The sequence below is a fragment of the Nematostella vectensis genome, chromosome 6 (genome assembly GCF_932526225.1).
Source record: "Nematostella vectensis chromosome 6, jaNemVect1.1, whole genome shotgun sequence".
Classification (NCBI taxonomy): Eukaryota; Metazoa; Cnidaria; class Anthozoa; order Actiniaria; family Edwardsiidae; genus Nematostella; species Nematostella vectensis.
In genome coordinates this window covers 935148-951250 of record NC_064039.1, presented here as the reverse complement: position 1 = coordinate 951250, position 16103 = coordinate 935148, and positions in this window count along the sequence as shown.

The following is a 16103-nucleotide window of genomic DNA, read 5'->3' as shown; positions in this document are numbered from 1 at the left end:
TATCGCATCAGCTTGTGGGTGTTTTTAAGTGTATCATGGGCCTGTACCCAGGATATGCGCAGTCATAGGTATCATATGGAAAAAGTACAATATTTGATGATCAAGGAGGGCGTACACGCCTGGATAACACTAGATGTCTAGCTGAATTATTCCAATAATTGTTCTGGGTTGGACTCGTTTCTTTAAATAAGTGCTAGGTCTGTTTTAAAACTGAAGAATTTAACACCATACAACTGTCAGCAATATCCTTTGACTCTTCTAAGACAAATCTTGCAACCAAGAGTGAGAGTAGAAAACACACCAAGAGTGAGAGTAGAAAACACACCAAGAGTGAGAGTAAGAAAACACACCAAGAGTGAGAGTAAGAAAACACACCAAGAGTGAGAGTAAGAAAACACACCAAGAGTGAGAGTAAGAAAACACACCAAGAGTGAGAGTAAGAAAACACACCAAGAGTGAGAGTAAGAAAACACACCAAGAGTGAGAGTAAGAAAACACACCAAGAGTGAGAGTAGAAAACACACCAAGAGTGAGAGTAAGAAAACACACCAAGAGTGAGAGTAAGAAAACACACCAAGAGTGAGAGTAAGAAAACACACCAAGAGTGAGAGTAAGAAAACACACCAAGAGTGAGAGTAAGAAAACACGTTGTTAACGGCTTACAGGGGCGGCGCAAGGATAGGGGCAGGGGGCGCCATCCCCCCCCCCCCCCCCCCCCTCCACACACACACACACACACACACACACACACACTTTTGCGGGCGGGTGTTTCTTTATATGTGAACGTTTTTTTAACTAACTGGTTTGAAGCGGTACATATGCAACGGACAAAAAATGTGTTGAACATTTTAAAATTCCGTGCATAACAATTTTTATCCCCCGCATTATTATAAATAGCGCTTTTAAAAGAACTTAAAACCACCAACAATCCCAACCCCTAAAACCACTACCCACCCACCCCCAACTTTCGCCCACCCCCCCTTATGGGACCGCTCCGCCGCCCCTGGCAGTGAATAAGGTCCACCGATGTTTGACTCACTATTTGTTTGGTCATCATAGATGCAAAAAGCTGTTCTCGATATTTATTGCCTTTTCGGTAAAAAAAAAAAATCCATTCTATCATATTAACCCCTGGCTATTTTTAGAAGGATTAAAAAAAAAAGACCCTTGTTTATAAGAAGGTCCAGCCTGAGAGCCTAAACCTTGATTCTTGCGTGACACGTAGTGCGTGACAGGTAATGCGTGATACCGTAATATGTAGCCTCGTCATTATATTCGAGCATTGCGTAGTCAAAGTCCAATTTTGTATCGTTTTACCTCGTCCATGCTTTTACTCTCCGTCACCTCAGTGTCTTGTTCGACAGTCATCACGAATCGCTTCCCGCATCTAACTGTTCGTGGATTCTGAACAAAGTCCTTTGTCTTCGGATCCCAAATGACCGGAAACTCATCGCAATGATCGGGCTCTTCTTTGTAAATTATCTCTTTGGTCTGTGTGTTATACGAGACTGGGACTTGCCTTCTAATTGTGTTATCAGCTACAACGAAGAAAGCTAAACAAAGACTGCATATTTGGCTCCATAAGCGGCCCATGCTGTCGATGCTGTTAACGAATGTGTAAAGACGGCGTTAACTTCGAGTGGGGGTTTCCCTGGATATCATACAAGTCATGTGATTGTGCGATACAGTCTTTTTGGTGTTGGCGAATTTATGCTTTAGCCTCTTTAGGGGGGAGCAAAATGATAGCAATTGGAAGTGAACTCAGCCGAAGCCGTTTGTTTTGGTCCTGAAAGATAATAGACCAACAAAACCGTCGTTGTGTGACAATTGCTTCTAAATCGACATCATCGGGGGGTTCCCCTATAGGATTGTGTCATAGCATCTATTTAAACATCACCTGATTCGTAGTAGGGTATAAAAGATAGAACGTACATTCAAACAAGAATTGTTACATGTTGCAGAGTACTGAGGATATGAGAAGATGAGGAAGTCAGTCGTTCTATTGTTATTTGCCTTAGTATTCCTATGTACATTGGAGGATAGTCACGGCATTAGATTTGGACGTATTGGCCGCAGTATAGAAAGAGCCGTTCGCAATGTAGTCGTCAAACCAGTAAAGCGAGTGGTGAAAAACGTCATTGAGAAGCCTATAAAACAAGTTCTGAAGGCTGTTGGACTGAAGAAGGTGAAGAGAACATACAAGGAATTCAAACAAGAAGTTAGTCACTCCAAAGTTGTGTTCACCGAAGATTCATACCGAGTTGAGAAGGTTACCCCATGTGCGCATGGTCACCATGACATCGTGCAAGCGCAACAACCCACTGAAATCCACTTTGACGACGGCGTGGTGATTATTCAGGACAGATACTGCAGGAAATGCGGGGAACATTTTTACAGTGAGCCCAAACAAGAGCTGTGATAAAAAGACATATTTAAATATTTCGATGGCGGCGAAGTGATTATTTAGCATTTAACTTATGGGGCCTTTCCGCATCACCTGTATCTTTATTTCTATTTGTGGTACTTCACGAATCACTGTATGCTCGTAACCCCAAATCCACGTGACATTTACTATTGTAAATCTTAAAAAAAAAAATCAAATAAACTCCACACCCAGGAAACGGAATTCTCAAAGCTTTTCTAAGTTGAAAGGGGGGGGGGGGGTAGGGGTTGATCATGGATGGCACGGCAATATGCCAAATGAGAACAACAAAATACGCTGCACGGTCTGCTAGTCTGCTGGAGGGGAGATTGTGTAAGGATAATTAATTTGGACTTTGATCACAGGAAACAGCTTGCAAAACATATGTTATTGTAAGGGGGGGGGACTGGGTAGTTTGAGCCAAACATTCGGCGAAGTTAATGTAGGCCAAATCGATTTCACGTACATAAACAATCGGCAAAAGCTAATGTAGGCCAAATCGATTTCACGTACGTAAACAATCGGCAAAAGTTAATGTAGGCAAAATAGATTTCGCGAACACGAATAATCAATTAGGGGCAGGTGTTTCGCGTGCATGAATAATAATTAGGGCCGGTGTTTCGCGCGCATGAATAATTAATTAGGCATTGGGTTTGCAATTAGACATTCGTATGTCCTGTGGCATACCGAGCGTTCGAAGGATGAGGTACGGAAGGGATTACTGCGGGTGGCTGAAGGCCGGCCACGCAAACACGTGCGGCCGAAGGTGCATGGACACCTATTGCAAGGTGCACCTCCAAAGGCTCCGTATGGGCATCCGCCTCGCCGTGCCGTGCAGGATCTGCGGCGTAGGGACTCGGTCGGAGACGCGGTTGTGCCGCCCCTGCGGAGCGAATCGTGTAGGGCAGTGGATGCGTGGCGTCGAGATTCGCGCTCAGAAGCGGTTCGCGCTCGTCCTGTCTGTCATCGCGGCCCGCGGTGCGGTCAATTAGAGACTGGGTGGCACGGGGCGTACCCGAACCCTCAGTTAGAGACTGGGTGGCGCGGGTCATACCCGGGCACTCAACCCGCCGGTTGTGATACGGGCAGTTGGAGATTGGGTGGCACAGGGTATACCCAAACATGGACGCTTATATAGAGGAGATTCTCGATAGCATGCGCGACAAAGAGGCGCCCGCCGTACTGGCAGGACTGGTAAAAAACATCCTGGACGAGGACATCCCCGACGATGTGAAACACAGGCTGCTTAAGCCGCTCGTACCGGAGAGGGTGTGGACGGAGGAGGTCCGGCGCGAGTTCGGCCCTCTGCTTCCGACTGAACCACCTGCGATCGCGAGCGTCCACGGCCTAGACTTCGAGGCTGAGAGGGAGCTCCGTTCGCTATGTCAGGGAGAGGCTGCGCCTCGCGCTACCAGTGCCGCCGCAAAAACTCACGAGGCGAAGGTGCGAGAGGTGCTCATCCGCTTCATAAACAGGGCGATCCCCAGAAACACGAGGGTCTGGCTGTGTGGGCGTGTTATAGTCACGCACGAAGGCAAACTGTACCGGTCGGGACAAGACGGATGGGCTATCGACAGGGCGTTTACAGACGAGACTGGACATGATCCTCAATGGCTCCCTGATGATCACCCAGCCTACCAAGAGTACATCGAAGCTACGCACTCGATGGGCGGCGCAATAGGGTATCGCTTCAAGAAGTGGACCCAAAGAGAAAACATCAGGCCAACGCCTCCTAAATACAGGGACGTCTGGCGAGCGGCTCAGGTTGAGTCCAAGGTGTGGAATAGCAGGGAAAACTTTGGGGCGCGGCCTCATGAGCATATCGACATGCGTGCGGCGTACCTAGGATGCGAGGACAGTGTCTTCGGCGGCGCCTCGGACGCCATTGATCTGGTACGGAAATACGGCTTCCCTACGAACGTGTATCGTATCGCGGATGTTGCGGGACGGCCATTGAGCGAGGTTCTTCAACTGACCGGGGCCATTCAGTTGACCGAGTGGGGGTTCTCCGAGGCCTGCCACCCCTACACTTCCGGGAGGGTAGGGCAGCACTTGGAACAAAACGAGGGCTGGATCACCACGCCAGAGCTCAAGGACCTGCTAGACTCGGGTGACCTCGCCATGGCCGCGGCGAGGGAGGTGTTGTATAGCGTCGGAAAAAAGGACTCCATCAAGTTCCCCCACTCCGGCCCCGGCGGCGAAGACTCGCAGGGTCGAGATCTCGCTGTGCGTTTCGTAGGCAAGTGCGCTCGCCATGGCGACGAATCCTCGATGGTAGTCCGCGACCGTGAAGAAGCCGCGTATCTGACAAACCTCCTTGCAGGCACCGACTACTTACTTAACTTCGAGCATGCCGACGAGGTTCATCTGATCCAATACAAAAACGGAGTCCGGCGCTCACAATGGTACCACATCAGGGCCTTCGTCTTGGCGTACACAAATATAGCGTTGCGACGCATGTTGAGGCGGTTCCCTCGCGAAGACGTCCTCCATGTGTGCACAGATGCCATATATGCAAAGGCGGTGCCCAGTGGTGTGAAGCTCGTGGAGCGAGATCCGAGGTATGGGGAGTGGCGCCACAAGAGGCCTGGGTACGAGTGGCGGCCCGAGGCGGCTTGGGGTCCAAAGAGGTCGGGGTGCTTGGCTAGGGAGCCAAGCACTGCGCCGAGTCTGCCGTGCGATCTGGTGGCCGCGACCTCTGCGAGGATGTATCTAGCCGGCCAGGGAGGATCGGGGAAGACCGAGTGGGCGGTGAGCATGTTCCGTGGCCGTAACGCTGTGGTGCTCACCCCCGAGAACGACCTCGCCCACGACCATCGCAACAACCCGCGCCTCGCGGTGAAGGCTCAAACCTACCACCACTACCTCTGCATACCAGCGGAGAAGCCGATAGAGGAGTGGAGACCTTCCGAGCTGGGGCACAAACTCGACCGTCTCGCAGAAGTGATCATCATTGACGAGTGCTGTAAGGTGCAGACTAAAGTGCTGCGCGTCATCCTAGGGTATCTCGCCACGCGGCCGTGTCAGGTAGTGTGCTGTGGCGACTATGGACAGGTCCCGCCCTGGGGAGATAAAGAGGGGCCTCACGATATGCTCAAGGAGTGGGCACAAGGGAACATCCGCTGGTTCGAGTCCGACTACCGCTGCCTGTGTGAAAACTGCGGAAATCCGTACAGTACATGCGACTGCGGCTCTGCCGCCCCCTCCTCCAGGCTCCACGACATAAAGGGCCGGATTTGGTGTCAGCCAGACTCCCAACAGCTTGAGGTATTTCGGGAGGAGTGGGATGGGGTGGCGTTCGACGCGGCGATCGAGCGGGCCCACCCAAGCGATATGTGGGTGTGCTCGACCAACAAGATGGGGGCCTTGTCCAGCAGCGATTGGTCGAGCACCACAGGAAAAACTACCCCCGACTGCCAGCAACCATCCGCTTTGACCCCGATCCTAGCGTCGCGCATCGTTATCGCAAACAAGGACGGCCGGTGTCCGTGCCAGGCAAAAGGGGCGAGAAGGTCGACGCGTACAAAGGCACGGTAGTCGAGGTCCCTCTCGGCGTGGTCCTTAACGGGCTTCCCCTCGAGTGGAAATACGCGGGCTGGGGGACAGTCCACCGGGTGCAGGGCAAGACCATCCAGAATCCAAGACGTCTGTTTATCATAGACCACAGCTTAGAGGGCTGGATCACGAATGCTGTGTACACCGGCATCTCCCGCGTGCGGCTCGCCGACCAGATAGTCCGTGTGCTCCCCCCCGACGACACCCCAGGTGCCTTGGTTCCCACAGGACTGCAGGCTACGCCCAGTGAAGAGCTCATTATAGCGCGAATCAAGCGATACGCTATAGACGACAGGCAAAAGGGTCGCACAAAGTACACTGGACCGCAACACGTTCTGACGGTAGACCACGTACTCGGCATGATTGCTGACGCGGAAAAGAAGTGCACGGTCTGTGGCACTCAGCTTCTGCTTCAGGGGTACACCAAGAGTCATCCCCAATGCTTCAGTATCGACCGGCTGGACGACAGTCAGGGTCACTACAAGTGGAATGTCAGACTCGCGTGCCTTAGCTGCAACAGAAGGCACAAGCGCTGATCACGCAACGCGCAACTGCGATCGCGTGAAGCCGTGCTTAGAGTACGCCGTGTAATACAACACAGGCTGTCCGGGCTCCATGACCCTCTTTAGTATCGGGTACGCCTTGCTTGTCCACCACGGGTCCGTCGCTCGCCGTCGGCCCTTGTCCTGAAGGTCTTCCTCGTTTACGGCGATGTACACCTCCGTCCCGACCTCCAAGGGGACCTCTAGGGGAGGCTTTTCGGCTTTGAGAGGCACGCGCCTCATCTTAATGGCGTCCTCGGGCGCAAGGCCAGTTATGCGAGTCTTCGTTGCGTTCATGTCCGAGATGACGATTGGCAGAGTAGTAACCCACTCGCGGTTTGTCTTGCCGGACGCAAGCTCCTTCGAGTACTGCGCACGAAATAGGCGCTGCGCCAGCCAGCGATGGAAAGACTCGGCGAAAGCTTGGCTCCTGTGGTGCCCTGGCTCAGCCCGTCGGACCTCCACCCCGTGGTCTGTTAGGAGCTTCGTGGTAGCGCCCTTGAACTCCGTGCCCTCATCAACCATGAGGACTTTAGGCCATGTGAGAGGTCCCTCTTCATAGATACCAGCGAGTTCGCGGGAGACGACGGCCGCGCTCTTAGTCCTCAGTGGGCGGGCGGCTTTATACCGTGAAGCAACGTCAACGACAGTCAGGGCATACTTGTACCCGCGGTCGGTTGGTAAGAATAGCAGGTCCGACTGGTGGATACGGTTTGGTATCTGCTCCGAGAAGTGGGCGTAGGTAGTCGTAGGTAGTAGTAGGTAGTCGGAGGAGGGGGCGTCTGTGTGTAGCCCCCGACGGGCTGCGAGCCTACCCACTTGCGCACTCGATCTATGGAGGCTGAGCCCTTGGGAAGTTTGGCATGCAGAGCGGTCACTCCCTGGAAGCCACCTCTGGCGTAGTATACAGGGTGAGGGATCGCATCGAGTTCTTCGTCGGACATGCGCTTGCCGTTCCGGCGGGCCATTACGTGCGTATCGCGACGGGGGGATCAGTCTCCAACAGGCGGATTCCGTCTGCTTAGCCTTCGGCGTACGTATACGTGTACGTGTACATGTATACGCGCAGCATGGAAAAAGGCCGCCTAGACGCATACGCACGTATACGCGTTTCGATGGCAGCTGCATCACAGCAAGCGGCTAGCTGCGTAGCCGATGGCGAGAGCGCCGGCGCCTATGTACGCCAACTCGGCGTTCTTCTGCGTTTTGCTGGGTACGTAGTAGTCGGACAGCTCGGGGGCCCGCATCGACTCCAGGGAGGTCTGGTTGTAGAGTTTGAGCGCGTAGTCGGTGTCGGTGAAGTTCTGCTTTGCGAGGGACCCTCTCTCGCGACTTTGAGCTTGCCAATCGAGGATTTTTTGTCGCCGCTGTTGGTAGCGTCCATAGTCTTGTTGGTATTTCTCTAGGGCCTTGTCGTGCCTCTCCTTCTCGGCTAAGGCGGGGCTCTCATCGTTCGACAGGAACTTTGCGAGGTAGTTGCCACCAACGAATGCAGTCGCGTTCAGGACGGCGCCGCCAATCAAAATCGCGACAGAGGCCATGTTTATGCGAAGCGCACTCCACGTGCTGTGTGTATGCGCAAGGCGCGCACGAGTTTAATACACGGCCTACATGTACCACGGTACACTACATGGGCAGGATCTTCTGGTCCTCAAGGTAACCCTTCAAAGCGAGAGCAACTGCGACGGCGGCAGTCATTTTTGCGTAGTTCATGGCGTTCGCGGAGGGATCTTTGGTGAAGTCCTCGCGGAAGGCCTTGCGCCCAACCCAGCCGATGCCGGCGACGAGGCCGGTTAAGACTGCGGCGTCGGTGATGGTCTTTGTAATCTTGCTCTGCTGCGTCGTCGACATCTCGCGGATATGGGTGGAGTGCGCTCTCGTGTCTAAATGTCTGCTTACTCCATGGATAACAGCCGAGACCCGGGAGCGCGAAGCGCTGTCGCCGGAGCGCGCTCCTTGGTCTGCTGTGTGGCCGCCAGCGGTGGCCTTGTGGGCGGAGTCCCGCCGTCGGCCGCTGCGTGCGGATCGGTAGCCCGCTCGGCCCCGGGGCCACCAGCTGGTGTGCGCGTGAACGCGGCAGCTAGCTCTCGCCTACGTGTGTAGAGTCCGATCAATGACACTAGAAGACCAGCGAGCCCGATGATCGAGCTGGCCGACCAGGCAGAGTTGCTCTCCGGGGCAGGTGTGTGTGCCGAAGGCATGCCATCGCTTGCCGCATCGTCGGCGCGCAAGCGCCGACCCGGCTGCGGCTCGCTCGGCCCCGGGGTTACCGGCAGCTGCTGCCGGTAACACGAAGCGGCGACACGAAGCGCCTCTTTCTTCGCTCTGTTGAAGCGGCGACACGAAGCGCCTCTTTCTTCGCTCTGTTGATTCGGTTCCACTTTGCCAAGCGCCTTCCGGCTTCGACTCGTCCAGGGTGAGGTCGGGTCGCGGGCGGTTCGGGGCTCGTGATTCGCGCCCGCTGCCGGGAGCGCAGCCACAGGCGTACGTGCAGGTTCTTGATGCTGTTTGCCAGGTTCTTGGGCAAGTTCTTGAGCAAGTTGTTCGTCAGGCTGGGCACTGGTACCTCCTTGAGGTTCTCCCATCTGCGTCGTCGTGTGAACACGTTGTGCCAACTACTTGGAACCAAGTACTTGGTTCCATGTGGTAGGAGAAGTGGCGAGCTTTCAAATGCGTGTGCACACGCGCGTCTACTCTGGGATGGTGGGCTCGCCACTGTCCGCGGCTGCTACCTCGCGTTGGCACCGCGCGTCAGCGCTTGCCGTTCCGGTGTCGGCACGACAGTCCACATGACGCGCAATGTGTAACACCCCGGCGGCTAAAGCCATCAAACGGCCGCAGCGTAGAGCTAATTTTCCGCACAAAGCGCGGAGCTCGTTGTTGATGAGGTAGTCGGACACTAGGTCGTTGTGGAGATCGGCCACGCTGTCTATCGGCAGCGCCATGCCTACCAGCTTGGTCGTTAGCTTCAGAAAGCTGTCTGCCAGGGCGTCTGTAGTCCGGCTGGCTAGAGCGGTCTCGTATCGCCTCTCGTACTTCCTCACCTCCTCGGCGCTCATGCGTTTGACGTCGCCGTGGGTCAGGGCTTTGCCCACCATCTCTCTCGACTTCCCCGAGGCTACGAGGATCGCGAGTTTCTCCCTCGCGTCTGCTATCTCGGTCTGCTCACCGGCAGCCGGGACGGCCTGCGTCGGGCAGTCCAATGTCTCGACGGCCGGGAGGTCGGCGGCGCCCCCCTCGAGAAGACTCTCAAAGTATTCGTCGCTCATCATCGGTCGACCAGGGCGATGGTATAAGGGTGACGCAAGCAAAACTCTAACTTCGAGAACTTTTTCGTCTTGAGGGCCTTCATGTACTCTTTCATCTTCTCTTCTGAAAGCTCCGCACCGTAGTCATGCAGGATAGCTTTCATGTCCGCCTTGCTCGGGGTATAGAAGACCACCAGGGCCGCGATGTTCTCGCGGAACGGCTTCGTGATGCTGGTGAGCTGCTGCGTGATCACCCACACGCTGATACCCACGTGACGCGCGCTGAACGCTAAGTTGGCGAGCTGGTCAGAGCGCCTCTTTACGTCTTTCGAGGCCGCACAGTCGTCGAGTATGATTAGCGTATTAGTGCCTTCGAAGAGAGTGGAGACAGACCTCAGCAGTATGTCGATCTGACCCGCCTCAGGTACGATGACAAACAGACGATTGTCGCCCTCGCCGAAGCCGTCGTATGTTTTGTTGTAGACAAAGGTGGGGCACACGAGTACGATGTAGTCAAACTTGCCCCGGAAAGGGCCGCACAGTCGGTCCACTACGAATTGGGTCTTCCCGCATGACGTCGGGCCCACGATGAGAGCGTTAAATGGGACGTTTTTCGGGTCCATACCGCTCCGGCGTATGTGCTCAGTATTGTATGGACTCTAGTTGTCCGTTCATAAGGTTCATCTGGGCGTCGGCCACTACAAACACGTGACAGTTTACGCTACCCGAGCAGCCTGCCGTGCGTTTTATCTCGAGGTGCACGCCGTCGCGGGTATTGACCAATCGGAGACCGCCCCCATGGATGGCGCTGTCGTCCGTCGTTCGAAGGTCGATCCACAGAGCAAATTTGTTATCGCCATAGAACGACTCGGGGCCGATTGCCGGGGCGGCGGGCGCTCCGCTGTGCCCCCCCGGGGAGGGGCGGACGAACCGCCTTTTCGCCTCCCTCCAGAAATCCGTGGGGCGCAGGCCCTGGCTGAAGACTTTGTTTGGCGTGCCGTCGATTGTAACGCGAACGCTCTTGATGTCGGGGTACACGAACTTCTCAGAGTCGCGAGTCCCTGCCGTGTATGGCTCCACGAAGAGGAGCAGCAGACCACTCATAGACCTTCGCGGTAGGTTGACACTCTCGTTGATTATGCTGTCCGTCCCTTTGCTAATCACGAAGGTCTTGTGAAGGTTCACTTGCTCGTAGAAGAACGTTGTGCCGTTGTGGTAGGCGGCGGCTGCAGACCGGGCGAGGTTGTCATCCCTCAGGCTTTCGTACTCCAGCTCTAGATTTTTGATGCCATAGGATAATTTGGTGGCATCAGTTCCGACTACTACCTGGTCAGCCGATGCGAACGTGATCTCGAAGAGCAGCGCCTCGGAGAGCGCCCTTGGGTATAGCACGCCGTGGTCCGTCAGCAGAGAATGGTCTAGCGGGATGGTGTACCTCGCCCCGTGGGTGGCGCTTAGAGCGTTCTCCTTGGCGTTACTGGTCGCCTTATCGCCGGCCTTGGAGCGAAGCTTGCGCATGTTTTCCGACTGTATGCCCTGCTCCAGGCGGTCCTCTCTCTCGACCTTGGACAGGTAAAGCTCCTCATACGTCTTGAAGACGTCGTAGCGGTTGGTGTCCTGGAGCATTTCTCCTGCAAACGTGATTTTCAGGCGGCTCACGAGATTTCGGCCGACGTTGTTCACGACGGTATTATTCGCATGGCCTGAGACGAAGAGTTCGAGACCGACCCTCAAGGAGCCAGGCACGAGCGTGACGCCTTCCGACAGCTTTGGGACCGCCACATATAGCGTCTCCTCTGGGGAGGCCGTCGACGAGTTGAGAGTGACCCGGTGAACAGTTCTCTCGGCTTTCAACCCCAGAGGGATTCTGGGTGTTCGCTGGGGGTCGAGTTTATCGCTGAGTGACATCGTATACATATACGTGTATATATGCACATAAAGTACGAAGTCGCGTGGCTATGGTGCGGACTGTTAGACATGTCTAACATAGCATAGCACGAGTTATGCGCGCGCATCATGGGTGATGTTGACGTTGACATTGACGATACCTTGCCGGGTGAGTCCGCCGATCGCGGGGTGGGGGACGACGAGACGACACCCCTTATCCCGTTCGACCCCGACGACGGGGAGTCGATCCCAATGACGAGCACGTCGTCGCGTATGCATGCTGCGCATAGGACGGCTTCGCAAACCGCAGGAACGGCAAGTGCTGAAACCTCGTTCATCACAGAGGGTGCGGCGGCAAGACTCGGTCTCCAGTTCCTCAGGGAGGAATACCCAAACCTTAGAGAGAGTCTGCTACGGTTCCAGTCAGACCGGAGAGGAAAGACGCTAATACGGGTTCGCAACCTCGACAAAGGGGGGTGGTCTAAACCAAGACAGCTGTTCAACGAGGACGGGAGCGTCCGACAGGACGTTGCAAACCTGAGAGGCTTCAAGCTGGCGATGGGGTCCGTGGCAGAGATAGACGCGGTCATCCAGGAGAACACAGAATGGATCCAAGAGCTGCAAGGGGTGGCAGCCACAGACAGGGAGACCATCGACGACCCTAACTCGCCAGAGAGTAGCCGCCAAGAGGCCCGTGAGCGCAACGAGGAGAGGCTGTCCGAGATTGACGAACTGGAACGCGAAAACCGAGAGCTCGAGAACCAAAAGCCGCTAAGAGAACGCATCAAAGCCATCTTCAAAAAGTACGGCTTTACCGTCACCGCTATCGGGTTGGCCGTAGCGACGACGATCGCGGCGATTGTGGCGTAGCTCGGCAAGTCGCTCTCCTCCGTGGCCAGAGGGGTCGGTAACGGGCTTAAGGCCATCGGGAAAAAGCTGGGCGAGCTTCTCCCTGGGCTAGTAGGCAGCATCGCGAACTTCGTGTTTAAGGCCGCGGGGGAAGCAGTGAAATTCCTTGGCGAAAACGCGTGGCTGCTCATTCTAGCCGTAGCCGCGTTCTTGGTTCGTCAAATGCAAAGCAGTCATCGGAACAAGTAATACGCCACGACCGCCACGAGCACCGACAACCCCACCTTGAGGGCGGTGTGGTCACTCTTTTCGCCCGACGTGCTATGCGCAGCCTGTCGTGTCGACGCCGGAACGGCACCGGCGCCGCCCAGGTCCGGGGCAGCCGCGCCCTCCGCGTGCACTTTCGCAGTGGCGCTTTGCCGCCGGGGCGGCACGTGGTCAGTCGCGTGTTGCACCCTAGGATGCCCACCGGCCATGTTATGAGCACCGACTGGCTTTGTCTCGGTGTTGATCGCGTTTGCGCCGAGTTTCATGGAGTCCGTGGCTTTCTGCAGCTTATTGTTGTACCCCACGACGCTTTGCGTGTTTATCACCAGATCGCTCGGCATCAGCCACACACCTGGTGGAACCGCAAGACTCAGTCTCACCTTGGCCTCCTGCACGGCTAACTGGTACCTTTGCACGCTTTGAGCGATGTCGTTTTCTATGATCGCGTCTTCGAGCAGCTCCGTGAACTCCGCCTGCGCCTCCATGGCCGGCCCACCGGCCCCTGCGATGGAGGAACGGACGTTTACCTGTGCACCAAGCACTGTGTAGACGAACGCCTCGACCGAGCGGTCGAGTCTCCCTAGCCCTGCTTTTGTCAGCCCCTCGCCTTTGGGAGGCGCAAACCAGCTATATTGCACGCCCCCGTGGTCGTCGTTGCGTATGTAACCCACCTGCTTCCCACTATTGTACGTCCCACCTTCGTCGCTAAACAGATTGAGGTGGCTCGGGTACTCATCCGCCGCCGTGTCGTAGCCACGGATCACGTGCACGTTGCGATACCCCTCCCCCGGGTAGAACACAAACACATCGCCTAGCCCGTGGTTCCGCCCGCCTTTCCATCGGAAGTCCGGCTTACGCGGCAAACCGAACTCAATGCATAGACGCTCGAAAGCGGCCTTCTTGTAGGGGTTACCTTTTTGCGTGAACGGGTTGTCGCCAGGCAAGGGGACGCCGAGCTCGTAGAGTATCCTCCGATTGGTGAAGTAGACGTGAAACCTTAGAAATCCCCTGATGACAGAGGGGAGCGTGGCGAAAGTGGGGTCAGTTAGGGACACCCCACATCCGGCGGTTGCGCACCAGACCGCAAAGTTGAGTTGCTGTGGCCTGTACCCATAGGAAGGCTCCGATAGCCACCGGCGAGACTCCTTGGCGGACTTGTGCGTGACTTCTGTCTCTTTGAATATGTCTCGGACCCTAGTCGTGAATGATTTGTCCTCAGCCACGTGTATCTCCAGCTGCGTGAGTAGTGGGGTGATGTCTGAGGCCGTGCTCTCCACGGGGGTCGCGGGCACGGCGTAGAGCAGCTTTTGCGCGAGGGTCAGAGACCTAGGGAAACCTAGGGAAACCGGTTTTTTGGCTTGTTCGGCTATAGCGTGTTTGATATGTTCGGCTATAGAGGCTCCCGCCGCAACTGCCGCCTTCTTCGTCTCCTCCTCCTTCCTTCGGGGGACCTCGTTCAGCATCTGCCAGCCTTCCCAATCCATGCCCAACCCTATTAAACACGAAAGCGGGCTATGTTCAACACAATGGTGGTCCTACACGCTGAGTTCACCGGAGGTGAACTGACGCTCTTCTTCGGGCAGCCGATAAGACGCCCACGCTTTGTGGCGCTCCGGCAGTGCTCGCTGTTTAACAGCTGGTATAACCTCGAGCGGGAGCAGCAGATAACGACTATAGCCTCCCTCCCGCCCATCGCTACTCTGCCAGTCGGGCACCACACGGCCGAGTCCATCGTGGAAACGATCAACCACGCTAAAAGCCAGATTCTGACCGCGAAGCAGGACCCCCTCACTGGGAAGATCGTGCTCTTGTCCACAGGCGTTGTGTTCCTGAACGCCGAGCTTTGCGCACTATTTGGCCTAGAGGCTAAAGACGATCAGATGGGGGCGCGGGGCCTCGCAATGCCCGTGGGGGTCCCCCCACTTGAGGTGACTTTGCCGAAAATAGAGGCCATCTACGTCTTCTGCGACATCGTAGACCGCTCGCAGTGCCTCGCCTTAGACGAGAATTCAAACGTTCTGGCTTGCCTAGAAACCCGCGGGAGGCCGCACGAGAAAGTCGTCTATGGGCCCGACATCCCCATTTGCGTCGCAGCGTCTTCCTCTGAGTTTGTCTCGAGTATCCGAATATGGATCAGGGATGACCGTGGTAGACGGGTGGACTTTAAGGGCAAGCCTGTTCGCCTCGTATTAGAGCTAACCTAGGTCCGACATAGCAGGCATGGCGCAAAGTTTCCGACTCCAGGTAATACGTGACACCCAGGCGGTTCTAGACAACGAGATAACGCATTATCGACAGGTGCGGAAGAAGTATAAGCGCGCCTTCGCCGTTACCCATGCTGTGTCTGTGGCATCCGGCATCGCTGCAGGGGTGCTTTCCAGCGCCGGGCTGGGAGTCTCTTTGAGTGGGATAGGGGTTCTGATCGGCGCTCCGCTGGCAGGGGTCGCTGGGCTGGTCGGTGTCGTGGGCGCGGGCGCGGGGGTGGTCTCTAGGGGTCTTACGAGCAAGGTGGCTAAACACGAAGACACGATGGTTCTAGCGGAGAGTAAGAAAAACTCGATCAGCGAGCTGGTCTCTAAGGCTCTGCAAGACGGGCGTATCTCAGACGAAGAGTTTCGGCTAATACTTCAGGAACAAGAGAGATACAACGCACTCAAGACCGCCATCAGAGCTCGGCACGGCCTCGCACCGCATGATAACAAAAGCGGGAAGGGGCCCTCCCTGGTGGCACGCGAAAGGATGAAAAAGAGACTGCAAAAAATTCGCGAGGAGTTCGGGAGCGGGGTGTTCGAGTAGAACTCAGGTTTAAACGCCACGCAGGCGGCTTCGAACTCACAGCCAAAAAACGATTATTCCGCGCTCCGTAGGTTGGCGGCCCCCCTCGTTTTCGCGGCCCCACCGCTATTTGCCCCAAAAAGTCGTGTAAGCGCAAGTCCTTGTGCTTGCACGCGCCCGGCCTACACCCTAATTATTCATGCGCGCGAAACACCGGCCCTAATTATTATTCATGCACGCGAAACACCTGCCCCTAATTGATTATCCGTGTTCGCGAAATCTATTTTGCCTACATTAACTTTTGCCGATTGTTTACGTACGTGAAATCGATTTGGCCTACATTAGCTTTTGCCGATTGTTTATGTACGTGAAATCGATTTGGCCTACATTAACTTCGCCGAATGTTTGGCTCAAACTACCCAGTCCCCCCCTTGTAAGGTTACCCTTTACAAGTTACCCTTTACAAAATGTCTTGTATGGATTTTTTTTATTGAGGCTCAGTTGCTGGCTATAGTGAATCCGGTTTTTTAATTTTTGCTAAGTTCTGTGTTTCCTGTA